The 18,564-nt window shown below is 36.5% G+C and overlaps 2 long non-coding RNA genes across 5 annotated transcripts; both read right to left on the bottom strand.

Moving 5' to 3' along the window:
- Window positions 1-9,560: 9,560 nt before the first annotated feature.
- Window positions 9,561-14,384, bottom strand: LOC145814436 (uncharacterized). Of its 4 annotated transcripts, none has more exons than XR_014357759.1 (3): window positions 12,867-14,384; window positions 12,450-12,553; window positions 9,561-10,467 (listed from the first exon to the last, which is right to left on the bottom strand). It is a non-coding gene; the product is annotated as an uncharacterized LOC145814436 (long non-coding RNA). The 4 variants fall into 4 exon arrangements; XR_014357760.1 differs by having other exon boundaries at window positions 9,561-9,770; XR_014357761.1 differs by lacking the exon at window positions 9,561-10,467 and adding an exon at window positions 11,665-11,996.
- A 499-nt stretch (window positions 14,385-14,883) lies between these two features.
- On the bottom strand, window positions 14,884-15,267 carry LOC145814437 (uncharacterized). Its single transcript, XR_014357762.1, has 2 exons — window positions 15,130-15,267; window positions 14,884-15,003 (listed from the first exon to the last, which is right to left on the bottom strand). It is a non-coding gene; the product is annotated as an uncharacterized LOC145814437 (long non-coding RNA).
- Window positions 15,268-18,564: the final 3,297 nt, after the last annotated feature.

The following is an 18,564-nucleotide window of genomic DNA, read 5'->3' as shown; positions in this document are numbered from 1 at the left end:
GAATCAGATTTAGAGTCGGTTGCATGCACTTCCCAAAATAGTGCTAACTCATGTGGACATGATGATGACAAGGAAACATGCAAAACTCTATCAAATTACATGATGTATCTACTACTCACCTGCCGTTCGTTTTTGCCTGTTGTTGTATCAAATAGACAGTTGGAAGAATTCATGAGCTATGCCGGTCCTTCTTTAAGGTATATTACAGTTTTTGTTTCAGGTATATTATGGATGTTATCACTACCAAAAATTATGATTTGAGACCAAAAAAAATTAGGAACTGAGAGGGAGATTTATGATCTGGATTGGGCCGTGGTAATGGCCGGACAGATTTGGGCCGGACAAGATTGGGCCGAGGTAGCGCGGTCCTGTGCTGAAAGGATTTGCTCGGTTAAGGCAAGGCGTGGTTGGACCGAGCTACATAGCTGCATGGTATAGAGGCCAGTCAAGTGAGATGTCCGGTGCCAGGAAAGGCGTGGTTGGACCGAGGTTCACGAGTTAGCCCGGCAGGAAGGCCAACGGCAAACCAGCATGAGCTGTCCCGAGCTCGGCTCTGCCGGGATACAGCCGAGCTTGGTCCTCATTAAGCGCGGCGAGCGGAGCACTCTGGCCAGTTGCATAGCACGGCCGTTGATAGCCGAGAAGATGCAGCCCGGCTGTCGAGCTCCCAGTAGAGTGGGCTGGCAGTTTGGTTAGGTGGTGTTCAGCAAGATTTGTGCTGACAGATGGGATAGCAGCACCACGTGTTGAGAGACGGATAGGAGTAGATTTGGGGCGCAGAAAGTATATAAGCGAGTCTGCGCCCCCCATGCTGGACAGAGGAATATTTGGTGAGACATACACTAAACACTCAATACTCTCCCTTCTCTCTATCTATCCCCTGTGTGTGTGTTCTAACTTGATCGTCGAAGGGGTTTTCCGGCCACACACCGCCGGGTAGCTCACCGCCGTTGTGCTCACAGGTCGATTGGATTGACAGGAGCTTGGAAGAAAGGAGTGCGGGCTTGCCTGAATATTTGCTCCCCGCACAATTGGCGCCGTCTGTGGGAACTTTGAAAGACAAAACCTTGTCTTCCAGGCTCATCTGATCGCTGTCCATGGCGAACAACGACGAGATTCCGTTGTCTGCCATCGATGGATTTACCTCGGAGTCAGGCAGACGGAGAGAAAGACATCTCGCCATTCCTCCTATGACGGACTTGGAAACTTCTCCAGGAGGACATTCAAGAGACGCGCGGGATAAGCGCGGAAGAAGCTTTGGACATTCACGGAGTCCAGACGGTCACCGGCGGCGGAGAGAATCGCATGCCAGGCGACTGAAACACAAGCTAAGGGACCAAGACGCCGTCATTCGGAGTATGGCAGCGGAGATGGAGGATCTTAAGCGACATGTCAAAGGGAAGGGTGAAGCTGGAGTGGGAGACCACAGTGAGCGCACCCAACCCCGCTGTTCATGCAGTCAGAGCCAACGGCGTACTCCGTCCATCTCAATCACCAGAAGTTACAAGGTTGAAGATTCCGACGCGCACCTAGAGAAGTCCAGCGCGTAAGACAGCACCTATCAACCCTCACGTCCGGCGACGACGTCGAGGTATTCTTATTCCGCTCGTTCAGAGGATTTGCGGGTAGTCTTGAAGGAACGGGCTCGCCGGCGGGAGGCTCAGAGGGTGCCGGCGTTCCAGCGGCTATCCTATGGGGTTCACGCCAGTGAAGAGGTCGGAATGCCTTCACCTCACCTAGCTGCGCCTCTCCTTCTAGACACAGACTTGGCAAAGCTGAGCGCCACCCCTTTCTCCGTGGGGATAAAAATAACACCGCTTCCCGCGGGCTTCCACCAGCCTAAGTTCACGCTCTACGATGGAAAAATTGATCCCTATATGCATGTAAGCCACTTCCGACAGGTCATGGCCGGACATAGGCGGAATGACGCACTTATGTGCCTTATCTTTCTGTCAAGTTTGGGTGAGCTGGGCTTCAAATGGTTTGAGAGGCTGCCGGAGTGGAGCATAGAAAGGTGGCGACAGTTGGCCGAAGCTTTGTGACGCGCTTCAAAACCAACACCAAACCATTTCATCAACTCTTTTGGCCGGAGTACTCCTTTGGCGTTTTGGTGTTGGTTTTGAAGCGCGTCACAAAAGCTTCGGCCAACTGTTGAAAGCTTCGGCCAACTCTTTCGACCTTTTCAATGTCAAGATGGAGCCGAGCGACACACTGAAGGCATACAACTCTAGATATTGGGAAACCTTCAACGAGATCTTGGATTGCCCGGTCAACCTGGCAATCACCCAATACAAGCGCGGTCTCCCGGTCGGACATAGGCTGAGGAACTCGCTTACAATGAACCAGCCGCCATCCATGGGGCAACTAATGCAGCGCATCAATGAGCACATCCATGTAGAGGATGATGCAGCGGCGTCCACCGTGAAGACAACCCCTGTGGCAACAGACAAACAGGGCTTACAAGATAACCGGACTGGCGGGTAAGGGGGCATACCACTTAGAAGATTTGGAGGGCAAAGGCGTACCCCGACCATGGAATACGGCTGACCTCAAACTATTATATTCTTATCGTTCTTAAGTAATTTTTTGAGGAAGAACTTGTTTCCCCTACACTTCTGAATGTGATACTCTGTTTGTCAATGTAATAGAAGTGAATTACTTTTGCTGAAGAACTTTTCTGATTCAGCTGAGATGATTTACTCCGGCCAAATGAGTTGATGATTTGCTCAACTCCGAAGTTTCAGCCGAGATGATGTACTCCAGCTAAATGAGTTGATGATTTGCTCAACTCCAAAGTTTCAGCCGAGATGATGTACTCCGGCTAAATGAGTTGATGATTTGCTCAACTCTGAAGTTTCAGCCGAGATGATGTACTCTGGCGAAATGAGTTGATGATTTGCTCAACTCTGAAGTTTCAGCCGAGATGATGTACTTCGGCCAAATGAGTTGATGGTTTGCTCAACTCTGAAGTTTCAGCCGAGATGATGTTCTCCGACCAAATGAGTTGATGATTTGCTCAACTCTGAAGTTTCAGCTGAGATGATTTACTTCGGCCAAATGAGTTGATGATTTGCTCAACTTTGAAGTTTCAGCCGAGATGATGTACTCCGGCTAAAAGAGTTGATGATTTGCTCAACTCTGAAGTTTCAGCCGAGATGATGTACTTCGGCCAAATGAGTTGATGGTTTGCTCAACTCTGAAGTTTCAGCCGAGATGATGTTCTCCGGCCAAATAAGTTGATGATTTGCTCAACTCTGAAGTTTCAGCCGAGATGATTTACTTCGGCCAAATGAGTTGATGATTTGCTCAACTTTGAAGTTTCAGCCGAGATGATGTACTTCGGCCAAATGAGTTGATGGTTTGCTCAACTCTGAAGTTTCAGCCAAGATGATGTTCTCCGGCCAAATGAGTTGATGATTTGCTCAACTCTGAAGTTTCAACCGAGATGATTAACTCCGACCAAATGAGTTGATGATTTGCTCAACTCTGAAGTTTCAGCCGAGATGATTAACTCCGACCAAATGAGTTGATGATTTGCTCAACTCTGAAGTTTCAGCCGAGATGATGTACTCCGGCCAAATGAGTTGATGATTTGCTCAACTCTGAAGTTTCAGCCGAGATGATGTACTTTGGCCAAATGAGTTGATGGTTTGCTCAACTCTGAAGTTTCAGCCGAGATGATGTTCTCCGGCCAAATGAGTTGATGATTTGCTCAACTCTGAAGTCTCAGCCGAGATGATTTACTCCGGCCAAATGAGTTGATGATTTGCTCAACTTTGAAGTTTCAGCCGAGATGATGTACTCCGGCCAAATGAGTTGATGATTTGTTTAACTCTGAAGTTTCAGCCAAGATGATGTACTCTGGCCAAATGAGTTGATGATTTGCTCAACTCTGAAGTTTCCGCCGAGATGATGTACTCCGGCCAAATGAGTTGATGATTTGCTCAACTCTGAAGTTTCAGCCGAGATGATGTACTTCGGCCAAATGAGTTGATGGTTTGCTCAACTCCGAAGTTTCAGCCGAGATGATGTACTCTGGCTAAATGAGTTGATGATTTGCTCAACTCTGAAGTTTCAGCCGAGATGATGTACTTCGGCCAAATGAGTTGATGGTTTGCTTAACTCTGAAGATTCAGCCGAGATGATTTACTCCGACCAAATGAGTTGCTGATTTGCTCAACTCTGAAGATTCAGCCGAGATGATTTACTCCGGCCAAATGAGTTGATGATTTGCTCAACTCTGAAGATTCAGTCGAGATGATTTACTCCGGCCAAATGAGTTGATGATTTGCTCAACTCAAGGGTCTAGCCGAAATTCTCTATCCTGGTGGGAAGCTCAGAGAATGGCGGTGCGAACAATCGTGGAAGAGATCTAGGGAGTTTGGTTTTGGAAGTCGTCAGTCAGAAGGACGAGGAAAAGGGGCAATTGACAATCATTTTGGTGGAAAGACCAGAGTTTCTTGCCGAGCTAATCTTGCTTTCCAAGAAGGAAGTCGCCGAGCTGACCTTGCACGCCTTCTTTGGAGTTCCTTGCCGAGCTGATCTTGCTCGCCAAGAAGGAAGTCGCGGAGCGGACCTTGCTCGCCTTCCTTGGAGTTCCTTGCCGAGCTGATGTTGCTCGCCAAGAAGGAAGTCGCGGAGCGGATCTTGCTCGCCTTCCTTGGAGTTCCTTGCCGAGCTGATGTTGCTTGCCAAGAAGGAAGTCGCAGAGCGGACCTTGCTTGCCTTCTTTGGAGTTCCTTGGCCGAGCTGATCTTGCTTGTCAAGAAAGAAGTCGCGGAGCGGACCTTGCTCTCCTTCTTTGGAGTTCCTTGCCGAGCTGGTGTTGCTCGCCAAGAAGGAAGTCGCAGAGCGGACCTTGCTCGCCTTCCTTGGAGTTCCTTGCCGAGCTGATCTTGCTCGCCAAGAAGAAAGTCGCGGAGCGGACCTTGCTCGCCTTCCTTGGAGTTCCTTGCCGAGCTGATGTTGCTCGCCAAGAAGGAAGTCGCAGAGCGGACCTTGCTTGCTTTCTTTGGAGTTCCTTGGCCGAGCTGATCTTGCTCGCCAAGAAGGAAGTCGCGGAGCGGACCTTGCTCCCCTTCCTTGGAGTTCCTTGCCGAGCTGGTTGCTCGCCAAGAAGGAAGTCGCAGAGCGGACCTTTCTTGCCTTCTTTGGAGTTCCTTGGCCGAGCTGATCTTGCTCGCCAAGAAGGAAGTCATGGAGCGGACCTTGCTCGCCTTCTTAGTGCGGTTACCGTCTTGCAGACTAAGAACCGAGGAAGAGTTACCCGGTCAGATAGGTAATCCCAGTCACGCTTGCGCGGACTGAATTAAGGGGCAATTGAGAGGGAGATTTATGATCTGGATTGGGCCGTGGTAATGGCCGGACAGATTTGGGCCGGACAAGATTGGGCCGAGGTAGCGTGGTCTTGTGCTGAAAGGATTTGCTCGGTTAAGGCAAGGCGTGGTTGGACCGAGCTACATAGCTGCATGGTATAGAGGCCAGTCAAGTGAGATGTCCGGTGCCAGGAAAGGCGTGGTTGGATCGGGGTTCACGAGTTAGACCGGCAGGAAGGCCGACGGCAAACTAGCATGAGCTGTCCCAAGCTCAGCTCTGCCGGGATGCAGCCGAGCTCGGTCCTCATTAAGCGCGGGGAGCGGAGCGCTCTGGCCAGTTGCATAGCACGACCGTTGATAGCTGAGAAGATGCAGCCCGTCTGTCGAGCTCCCAGTAGAGTGGGCTGGCAGTTTGGTTAGGTGGTGTTCAGCAAGATTTGTGTTGACAGATGGGATAGCAGCACCACGTGTCGAGAAACGGATGGGAGTATATTTGGGGCGCAGAAAATATATAAGCGAGTCTGCGCCCCCCATGCTGGACAGAGGAATATTTGGTGAGACATGCACTAAACACTCAACACTCTCCCTTCTCTCTATCTATCCCCTGTGTGTGTGTTCTAACTTGATCGTCGGAGGGGTTTTTCGGCCACACACCGCCGGGTAGCTCACCGCCGTTGTGCTCGCAGGTCGATTGGACAGACAGGAGTTTGGAAGAAAGGAGTGCAGGCTTGCCTAAATATTTGCTCCCCGCACAGAAACAATATTACTTTTTAGGGATAAAATATTTTTATTACAAAAAGTGTTATTATTTTATTTTTAACGATAAAATCAGACATTTAGTGATGAATTATTAGCCTTTTAAAACCAAAAGTTTTGTCTCAAAAAATAAATCTTTGAGAACAAATTATTGTGTCCCTAAAAGTGTATATATTAGCGATATTTTTAAAATTTTGTTCCTAAAAGTTCATTTTTTACTTTTCAAGATGACTTTTTACAATTATCCTCGCTACAATTGAAATTAATCCCTAAATATTTTTTGTAACAAAATTTATACTTTTAAAAATAAAAAAAAAAATTAATTTCTAAAACTCTTATATGTAGAGCAATAAAAAGCAGAGAGCGTGAAGGACGCAAATTGTCTCCCTCGAGTATGACAGATTTTTGTTTTCGTGTCACAATAGATACTTCTTATGAATGAAGTGAAAAAAAAATGTTCAATACAATAGTAATATTATGTTATTGGTATCATCATCCAATAATATCTTATCATTTACCATCTCATGTATATATGGCAATATAGTTATATTTTGAGGTTACTCATCTTTGGTGAATTTTTTAAACATTTTAAGCAGATTTTTTTTTTCTTTCTTTTTAGATTCTCTTAATCTAAATACATTTAAAAAGTAAAATATTTGTGAATTTTTTTATATAAAAAAATTGACTAAATATAAAAAAAAATTAAAGAACTTAGTACATTTTTCACAAAAAAAAAAAAAAAAATTTTAGGTGCATCTAAGAAAATTACAAATATATATATATATATATATATATATATATATATATATATAAAATTCACTAAGAACCAAAAAAAAAAAAAAAACTACTTTTAAAAATTTAGAACCAAACACAATAAATGTTATTTAGTTTAAAAGTTGTTTTTTGTTTTTAAAATTTGTAAAACTTAAATTTATAAAGTGATCCCCATTGCTGAAGTCACTACTCTTATCTAATCCCTTGTATTAGTAATTTGTAGAGGTAGTAAATGGGCGGGTTAAAACAGGTTAGGTAATAAAATAATTCAACCCAACCCGGCCCATTTAAAGGTTGGGTTTAAACGGGTTGAGTTAAATTGAGTGCGAATTAGACAAATCAATTTGACTAACCCGTTTACTTTAATGAACTTATTTTGTAATATATTCAAATTTTAAAAATAATAAAAAATGGTGCCAAACAAAAAATGTCATAAATAGTTTTTAGAAAATTACATACACATGTATATAGTCCTATATTAAAAATAAAAATAAAAAATAAATTTGAACCTAAACACATATATAACAATATATATATCTATATATATGTGTGTTTCCATATGTATAGATTAGCGGGTGACGCACGCATTTGCATATACAATTCGAATAAGTAAGAATAAAAACAAATAATAAAGAAATTAATATTTTAATATGTATATGTTGCCCATGTGATGTGAGATTTCTTAATGAAATCAAAAGTCTTGGATTCAAACCTCTTTCAACACTTTATGTAATTTTTGTTTTTAGGATAAAAAAAAATGTCACGTGGCATGAGAAAAAGGCTTGGACGCCAAATCTAGTCTTCATTTAATAATAGTATAAATAGATAGATGTGTATATCTTCTATACTTCTATTTATATTATATTATTAAAAGTGGACAATTCACTTGATTTTATGAACCTCTTCTCTCTTTTTGCCAAGTGACCTTCTCTTATTGCGCCAAGTGTCAATTTCTCTATTTAAAAGGAAAAAAAAAGATCATAGTTACACAAGGGGGCATAAGACCTCAACCAATGATCATTGATTGATATAATAAAAAAACACTTTTCACCACTTAAACAACATAGAAAATATATTTCAAATTTAAAATTAAAATTTATATTTTAAACACACCTATCAAGTGGGCTCACATTCCGTGTACATATAGATGCATGCAAATAGAGCAGATGCATGCAAATAGAGCTAGAAGTAGTTGAAAAAAAACAATTCAAAATCGAAGTTAGAGGGAGAGATAAATATTGTTCAAAGAATTTTGTTGCTAATCACATTTTATCCAAATAATCAGAAGCAAACTAGATAAAAAATATTTAAAAAAATTTTAAAAAAAAAGTTAGAGAGAGATGCAGTAGGTTGTAGATAATTTGTTTTGTATGGCTACTGTTTCATACCATCTAAAAAACTTGTACTCATTCATTATTCATACTATTCAATACAGGTTTCTCTTCTCTCTCTTTCTAATATCATAATAGGGTCTAAACCCATAAAATTATAGGCAGTTTGGCGGGTTCAGGTCAACCTATAGGCAGATTGGCGGGTTAGGGTCAATCTTACCTGCTCTAGAAAATTTGTAAAAGGAGTTCGAATGTGTTTAGCTTTCATTTCCTTACAAAACTTGATATATTTGTTTTTCTTATCTTTCATATTTTGCAAATATTTTTAAAATCCTAAAATTTATAAATGTACAATTATTGTCGTGGTTCTACCTATCTTTCAACATTTTCCTTCCTCTTTCAGAAGTGAAATCTGTCATGTGTGTTTTCATTCTTTATGCTCACCAACTTGTGAGTCGACCGAAAATAAATAGAAAATTTCAATGAATGTTTTGTGATAAACTAGCTCTGGCCAAACTTAACTCATTAATCTATAAAGTTCACTTGCAGAAAACAGTCTACAAATAAGGTGTCATTTGGCAAAATTTATAGTTTATTATTTTTTTTATTACAAGAAACAATAAATATGTTCATGTTTATTTTCAATAAAAATGAAAACAAAAAGTATGTTTGATATATAAGTATTTAATAATTTTATTTTGAAAACAAGTGAAAATATAGACTATGAGACGTGATTGTCGACGGTTAGAAATGATGGTCAAAGGTGGTTGTTGGCAATGAGAGGTAAAGGCTAGAGGTGATTATTGAACATAAGAAGTGGTTGGAGATGATGACCGGTTAGCGGCCTAGAGTCGTAATTGAAAGTGGTTTTCAATAAAAAGTGATGACCAAAGATCGTTATGGCCAGTAAGAGATAGTTTGTGGTGATGGAAGGTAATTAGTGGTTGAGGAATATGGTTGGCCGCCCTACTACAAAATCATAAATATATCACGAATTTTAAGTGTGATGTATGTTATTTAATCAAGAATTTTTTATTGAGGGTAATTTTTTATCAAACTTTTTGACTGTCATTAAAAGATAATTCCATCACGTGTTTTAACCGTGATAATAAACATTTAGATCACAGATTTTAAGTGTGACTAATAATCAATAAAACCTGAGATTAAACTTAAATAATCCATGATTAATAATGAGATAAGATCGCAGTTATATATATTTCTCATCACGGTTAGTGTGTGTAATAAAATAAAGGTTCAACCATAAAATGTGACTATCAATTACAGTGTGTAAATAGCGATTAAAATCTGAACATAATTAATATCTAAAATATAATCAATATTATTTGTACAAAAAGTTTCCTTAAATCACAACATTGACCACATATGAATAGCTAATTATCTCATATATTTCACAAACAAAACTCAAATGTTGGAAAGATATATACAATGAAAATTAAGTAATAAAAGGTTTTTTTTCTGTGATTACACAATCAAAATCTTTTTAGAAAAATAAAAATAAAAAACTGAAGAAAAACTCAAAATTCTTGAATATTCAGTCTTCTTTGACCATATTTTTCATCTCTCCAAGCAATTTCTGACATGAATAATGAAAACACAAATTAGTTCAGAAGTCGCTAGAAACATAGAAATAAACTTAGTGCCTATTTGGCACAACTTATTTTCAACTTAAGTCAACTTATAGCTTAAAATAAGTTATTTTTGTGCGTTTGGTGTAGCTTAATGGTGCAGATTATAGCTTTTTATAAGCTGATTTTCGGCTTTTTTTTTTGAGTGGAGAAGGAGCTGCTTTTCCATTTAGCTTAAACGAAAAGCTGAAAATCGAGGGACAAAATTACTTAAATGCCCCTCATCAATTTCAACTATTACGAAAAACCCAAGTATATAAACTTCTTTTTTCAAAACACTACTCATTTGCTCACTGGGGAGAGAGAGAGAGAGAGAGAGAGAGAGAGAGAGAGAGAGAGGCGATATCCGACATGTTGAGGCGATTTCCGACAGGCAATTTTTGGCAAACAAACTAGAGCTCTCTCTCTCTCTCTCTTCACGATCTCTCTTTTCTCTCTCTCTCTCTCTCTTACGATTTGCTCCGTCGTCACCTCCCATCACCATTGCCATCGCGATCTGAGATTTGCTCCGCGCTCTCTCTTTCTCTCTCTCTCTCTCTCTCTCTCTCGATCTGCGTTGTTTGTCATAATTGCTGTTGCTGTCGCGATCGTGATCTACATTGAAACCTTAGCCACCGGCAATTGTTCGCCGGCGGCATTGAAACCCTAGGAAAAAATTGAAGAAAAATAAAAAAATCAATATTAATATTAATTAAAAAAGAAAAAATTGTATATTTTTGAAGAAAAAGAAAAAAATCAATATTAATTAAAAAATCAATATTAATTGGTATTAATTATGAATAAATTAATATTGTATATTTTTGTAATGAATTAATTATTAATTGATACTAATAAAGCCTTTAATTGATACTAATTAATAATTTTAGTACTAATTGAGACTAATTAAGCAATTAATTGATATTAATTAATTTATAATGGAAAAAAATTGTAACAATAATACTTCCATTACATTTTTATCAAATGTAACAATTTTTATATTAATTGATACTAATTAATACTAATTATATTAACCTTTATTAATGAAATAATTTTTTAAATTAAAACTGAAAAAAAATGAAAAAATTATCATTTTTATATCATATAAGGGCAAAAAGAATAATTATATAAAAAGTTATTTTACAGCTTATCAACCAAACACTACCCTACTACTTAAATCCATAATCTCACAGTTGCACCAAACAGATTAACAGTTTATGTTCACAGTTATAAGCTTCTGTTAAGCTATAATCTATAATCAATTTCCTACAACTCTACCAAACGGAGCCTTACTCATTTGTTCAAAATTAAAGAAAACAAAAATTAAAAGAAAAAAAAATCTAAAAGTTTATAGGATTTATCAGAGTTTGAATTAATCAACTAGACTGAAATTAAATGCAGGGACAACATCATCCAGATACATCAACTGGATAGGTAAGGAAAAATATAAAATTCTTGATAAGTGGTCTAAGAACAAAGAACAGATTAAAATGGAGAGAGAGCTGAGCAATACACTACACGAGAGGGGTGTTTTGTTGACATGTCAAGCTTCCAGGAAAAAGAATATCACAGAATCACATTACTCTCTTAATCAAAGATGTAACACGATTTAGAGTCTCTCTAGAGAACGGCCCTTGGAGTTGGGGCCAACCAAATAATTCAAACTCCATAATGTGAAAAATGGAGAAAGGGTAATTCATATAAAAATGAATTAGGGTTCAGATTTGGGATGAAAGAGCACTAACGTAGTGCTTGGCCAATCCCAATCCCAAAATAATAAAAAAGCCTCAACTTCAATATACTAAAATTTCATTGCTTTAGCTGGCAATAACAGATGATTTTGTCCCTAGTTAGTGCTTAAGTTGATGATAAAACTTAACCATTTCCATTAAATAAATAATAAATAGAACAAAAACTAAGGTTACTAAAAATCAATACCAATTGAAGTAACTGAGCAGCTAAACATAAAAACCTTATGCTTGACAATGGGAAAGGGTCATGAACTTTAGAAGATGAAAAGGTGGTTCATTAATCTCAGAACATGGTGCTGTATATGACGGAATGAATCATACAGGAAGGAATGAATCACAGTGGGGATGAGATTTCAATTCAGAAGTTACTTGCAACTTTGACATAAGACCCAGCTATGTAACTATGTTTGCCATTTTCAGAGTGTTGTGTTACAATTATTACCTCCTCTGAAAAGGAAAAAAAAAATATATATATATATATATATACTATGATTAGTGTAAACAATCTCTAAAACATTATTATGATTAAGCAAGAAGCAGAACAGAGACACTACATTTAAATCAAAAATGAAAAGGAATCAACATGAAGAAAGAACACATGAGATCGCCATATACATAGGAAAATTTATGTGTATATATGTACACACAGCTACCAAAAGTCACAAACATCTAGTAGTAGTCAAGCATTTTGTAAAGGTCTTCCAATAAACTATATATTTGCATTCAAAAAGCCACCTATAATTGGAGACCTAAAAGAAGGGACAACAAAGCAAAATGGATCAAAGGTCACCAAGATTTGAGTCAACTTGCTTGGCTAATAATGCAAAGATATATTATGATTATAGGCAGCTTCCATGCATGCAGTTAATTGTTGGTTAGTGTGTTTAAGCCATGGGATACCTGGTTTATTAGGTGTCCTAGTGAATGCTCTAGGCGAACTGACACTTGCAAAAACAAGACTTCAACTCAAGCTATTCAATTTCATTCTTGGAATTTTGTTTCTCCTGTAGAACAAAGAATGATGTCATTAATGAGCACTTGAACAAGTTCATGGATGACAACAAAGCAAATGACCATAAGAACTTCGCTTGTTTACAGCCCTATAACATGAGCACTAGGCAGGCATATGAATGAAGCATTCACAATCTAAAAAAATATTCATCGACAACATCAAGTTTCAAAGCTTGAATAAGAACTGGCTAGAACATCTAAAGAATGAGAAACATATAGAACTATCATACTGAGTATCTAAAGTTAGTTACAAAAGAAGTGGCAATTCCTATCATTGGTAGAGAGATACAGACTGGAATAGCATACCTAGATCTTCCAGAGCTACTGCTTCAACTGATTATTCAGCTCTCCCCGCTGAGCTGCACATGCTCTAAAGTCTTAGAAACACCAAAGATTAAGTGCATGTCTGTGTATCCAACCCAAATTGCCATGTAACAGATAGCAGCGCACGACCCAACAACAAGCTGCAGAAGTTAGTTTCAAAAACCAGAACACATGACAAACACAAATTACTGAAATAGAAACGGAGCAGAAAAATGAGAACCACAAATAAGCTTTAGCTAAAGAATCTATAAGTTCAGAGCATCCCCATGAACTATGAAGGGCCATATTGCTGCCCGAAATTAAAAAGGCAATGACACTAACTTACATGCATATAAATATAGACACCTAGATTATACACTTGCATAATGAGATTAAATTATTAGAAAGTTAAAGCACCTAAAACTAATGAAGCCTGAACGCTCGACTTTCAGAAAATTAAAAGCTCAAGTCACATGTCACATTTGAAATATATGTAAATACTCAATTTATGGTGTACATCAGCCTACCTTGATAGATGTTTATTCACTTACAAGAACTTTACCTTCTTATATGAACTAAACGTTTCAGAAAATAAAAAAACTCAAATAAAATATCGTACATTGAAACATATGTAAACACTCTAGTCAAACAAATCATAAACCTACCAAATTTAGCGTTGTCATGAGTTATGGCGTACATCAGCCTACCTTGATACATGTTTATTCACTTGTTGTAAGAGCTTTTCCTTCTTATAAGAGCTAAATATATGCACGTCTCTTGACCTTATTTCTGCCACTAGCACCTGGTTCAGGAGAATAATACCTAAATGGGAGCATAAGCCAAAGCACCTGGTTCAGGAGAACTTCGCTTGCGTAGTGCTCATGTTGTTGATGAAATTTGGTAATGCTTCACTCAATATGGAGAATATTCCAAATGCTTCACTCAATGTGATGAAAAAAGTGTTTTTTCCCTTGATTTGATAAGCATTTTATGAAAGGGTTGGAGATGGATTTTGAACAATTTTTCATCAAATTTAAATTTGATAGAGAAAAAAAAAACAGGTTTAAGGATTGAAAAAGAACTTTTTAGTTGCAGCAGAGCAGACTGCTAATTTTTTACCGTATAATCGTCAGCCAAAAAGGTTAATTCAAATATATTCATGTAAGAAAGGGAACATGGAATTTGACTAAACTTTGGAAAGAAAAGTAGTCTTACCTAATTAACTGTGGATAACAGATGCAAATACAATGAAAAACTCAAGAGCCATGACAAAGTGACGATTGCATTTATAAGGTAAAATGTCCATCTTACAGCAGCCCTAGCCTCATCCATCAATCTCAAAACTCCAGGTCTGGGCATCACTTGCCCATTAACAACACAAATCCATTTTCTTGGAAATCATTCATCCAGAATAATCACCCACATAGATGAACTAACAAGGAATCATAAATGAAGAATAAATAAATTCCTACTTACAATTCCAGATTTGATAATTTCCTTGTATCTTTCAGTCTTCCAATCCTTTGGATAAATAATCCTAAAACAGTCCATAAATATAGCCAACTAATTGATGATACAGATTAAAAAAAAATCTCTTCAATTTGGAGGAATTTACAAGAGATTAGCATAAATATAGCCAATTCATCTCTGTTAAAGACCTTGATCTCTTCCCCCTTTTTCCCCCATTTCTTCTCTCCAATAGGAAAGCTTTAAGAATAATTACGACAAAATTGCTATTGGTAACTTTGAGAAACCCTCACTCAACCAATCAGCCTGGCCTGTTTGGTTAACAAATGCAAATCCAACTAATTGACTTGCTTAAATTAATTTTTTTATATTTTTTTATTTTTTTAAATTTCCTAGAAACCAAAAAACCAAAATCAAAATCCAAACTCAACTACTATCAACTAAATCCACGCAATCAAACAATGATAACATCAAAATTAAAAACACAACTACAATCAGAATTTAAAATATATATATATATATACATAATTAATTATTTCTATGTCGAGCAAGGTTTTTAATGAATTGAATTGCAAGTACTTGGAATTTGAATTCTGAAGAAGTTGGGAATAAGAAATGCAAGAATCAAATACTCATGAGTTCAAGTGAGTCCCGCTTAGGGGATAATGGTAATCTGTTAGGTGAAAAAAAAGGTGTTAAAAAGATTTATTGAAGAGCTGGTGTTAATAATAAGTTTAAGAATATAAAAACTAATTCATAGAATCAGATATAGAATTTGTATAGATGGACAAAATTTTACAGAAGTAGAGTTGTGGAGGTCGTCGGGAGCACCGGAGATAGAGCCGGCGTCGGAGGCTCCAGCGGAGCGAACGTTGGAAGAGACAATCTTCAAACAAGAGGAAAGAAACCTCACAGCATTCGGGATGAAGGTGTGCTTGGTCTTGTTGCTTTCTTGTGCTTTCTTCATAATCAAAGACTTCTTCAGGTTTCACCGCTCACCGGGAAGTTACCGGTAATGATAACTGCTTCGCCGCCGCCGGCTCCCTCCGACTCCGCCGCCGCCGGAAACTGACGATCAGATACTCCACGGCGGCAGACTTGGAGGAAGAAGAAGAAGCGGTGGTGGCAGTGGCGGTAGATTTGTTGTTGTCGCGGTCGATCGAGAGAGAGCATAGTTGAGGGAGTCCCTAGGATTTATAAGGAAGAGTCGATTGTGTTTGGCCTCAATCTAAAACAATTAGAAATTATTTTATGAGCAATAAACAAGTCTAAAAAGAACTCTGACACTATGATTGTGATTAAAGAAAAGAAAAGATAAAGATATGATTTTTCTCATTTTATTTGGTTAGATTTTAGAGTCCCGTTACAGAGCCCGAATTTCTCGAGCTCGAATTTGCTCGAAAAATCAAACGACGTCGTTTGATTTTTTTTTTTGCCTTTTCTCTTTGAAGATGAGCAGAGAGAGGGAAAGTTGAGAAGATGAACATAGAGAGAGAAGAGAAAGCTGAGAGAGAAGAGGGCATTCATCAACACAACAACAACACATTCAACAACAATACATTCATCAACAACACAACATCATAACTTTTTTCGAATCTGAAAAAAAAAATTTCAACTACACAACATACATTCATCAACAACATCAATCACAAAAAAAAAAAAAAAAAAAAAAAAAAAATCAATTCAATTGTCGAATTTAAAAAAAAAATTAAAAAATCCAACAACACAATATCATCATCAACAACAACAATCATCAACATCTTCATCTTTTTTCGAATCTGAAAAAAAAAAATTCAACTACACAACATACATTCATCAACAACATCAATCACAAAAAAAAAAATTCAATTCAATTCAATTGTCGAATTTAAAAAAAAATTAAAAAATCCAACAACACAACATCATCATCAACAACAACAATCATCAACATCGTCATCTTTCAGATCTAGATCCATTAGAAAAGAAAAAAAAAAAAGTAGAGAGAGCAGAGGCAAGAGACCCACCAGCATCACCGTCGAATCATCTTCTTTTTCTTCAGATCCAGATCTTCATCTGTATTCGAATCATCTTCTTTTTCTTCAGATCCATATCCAAATCAACAAATCATCTTCATCTTCCTCTTCTTTTCTTCCTCTTCTCTCTCTTTTCTCTCTCTCGCCTGTGCCTGTCCCTGTTCAAACAAGAAAAAGAAGTAAAAGGGAAAAAAGCAAGAAAAGGAAGAAAAAGAAAAAAAAAAAAAAAAAAAAATGAAACCCAAAACGACGTCGTTTTGGGTTTCGAGCCAACTTTTGAGCCACTAATTTCGGGCCCTCAAACAATTTTCTAGATTTTATAAGAAAAAAAAAATATTTTATGTTATTTTATTAAAATAATTTTTTTTATATTTTGTCAATTATTTTATTTTTTTATTTTTATATGAATAAAATTGATATTATAAAAATATAAGAATTTGTTTGTTTCTTTTCTCTCCTAATCTCTTCACTTTTGAGAAGATTGAAAATGATCGTCATAAAAGAAATGAGTTTCTCTTCATTTCTCCTCATTTCTCTTTATTTAAGTTATCCAAACAAATAAGAGAAATACATATCTTTCCATTTATTTTCTTTTCTCTCCAAGTCTCTCAATCCAAACATAGAATAAGAGTAAAATTTTAATTTGAGCTTTACTGAGTTGAAAAAAAAAAAAAAAAAAATGCAGACACACAATTCACATTATAGATCAGACCCAGTATATTAGAGCACTCTAAAACTCTTTTTTTAGAACTTCAAATTATTTTTGTTATTTTATATAAAAACAAGATTGGAAATATATATGCAATCACATTTATTTACGAATTGTGATTAAAAATATATATATATATATATATATATATATAATCACACATATTTGGAAAAAGAGATTAAAAATGAATACTATCTCACTTAATTAATTTAGAATGATTAAAATATTATTTTAATTTTTTTAATCACACTTTTAATCAAAATAATTTTTTTTTAATTTTTCTTGTCTGATCTTTAAATATTATTGTATTAGTGCCGAAAGTGGTTGACGGATGAAATTATTGTTGTGAGTGTGGCCGTTGGTGATGAGAATGAATGGCAACAAGACGAGATTTGAGCAAATTTGTCATCCCCCACCTTCGTCCCATATCATATCAAGGGTGGGAATAGGTTAGTTTTGTAGTTTTAAAAATAAAAATAATAATAATAAAAATTAAAGGTAATATATTGATAAATTAATGGTAATAAATTAAACAGTTTACAAATTTATTATAGACAATAATTTATAATTAATGAGAGTTAAAATATGTAATATGATAAATAAATGAATAAAAATGAACTTTAAGTATAAAATTTTAATTTTTTAATTTTATTATATCAAAAAAAATTGAGACGGGGATGGGGTAGATCGGGGATGGAAGAGTAATGGATGGTAGTCGGAAAGAATGGGGGAAAGAAGAAGAAATGTCAAAAAAATATTAAATAGAAAACAAAACCAACTTTTTTGTGTTTACAAAATTTAATAAATTTGTAAACTGTTTATAACTTTTTAAAAAGGAAAATAAAAATCAAATGAGTTTTGTTTATAGTTTTCAAAAATTATGTAAATATAAACAACAAAAAAAAAAAGAAGAAGATAAATATAAGGGATATTTACAAGCCGGTCCTATTGACAAGATTTATTTACCTATAAGTTTTGATTGATAAATTTATCATTATAAATTTATTCATAAAAATAAGAGAGACTGATAAATTTATCATTGAATAAAAAATAATATGCCTTAATGGTATTTAATTCTCTTTAATGAAACTAATTCATAATTACCTCTAAATATATATATTACCAAACTGTTGGGATATATTTCCTAATTGGAGTTTGAGACCCAATTGGTTTGTTAAAATAATTTTAATTTGGTTTGGTTTGGTTTGGTTTGGCTATAATATATTTTATATATATTATATCTAATTTGTGGAGACCTAATTCAATTTGGTAACAATTAGGGTTTGATTACAAAACCCAATACTCAACTATATATATATATATATATATATATATTTGGTATTGGCTTTTCCCATGAAGAAAAATAAGTGTTGTACGGTTCATACAAATTGTCTTCGGTGGGTTTTGTTATCAATCACAAGTTTGTTGTATGATTGATTTTTTGGGTGCATATTCAAGGTGTGGTGGCAGTGTATTGCTTGGGCAAACAAACAATAATACTCCTTGTTCGTCT

Source organism: Camellia sinensis, unplaced genomic scaffold (assembly GCF_055761805.1).
Source record: "Camellia sinensis isolate YWXY unplaced genomic scaffold, ASM5576180v1 Unanchor10, whole genome shotgun sequence".
Lineage (NCBI taxonomy): Eukaryota > Viridiplantae > Streptophyta > Magnoliopsida > Ericales > Theaceae > Camellia > Camellia sinensis.
Note: the sequence above shows the minus strand (reverse complement) of the source record. Positions and strands in the feature narration are given on the sequence as shown.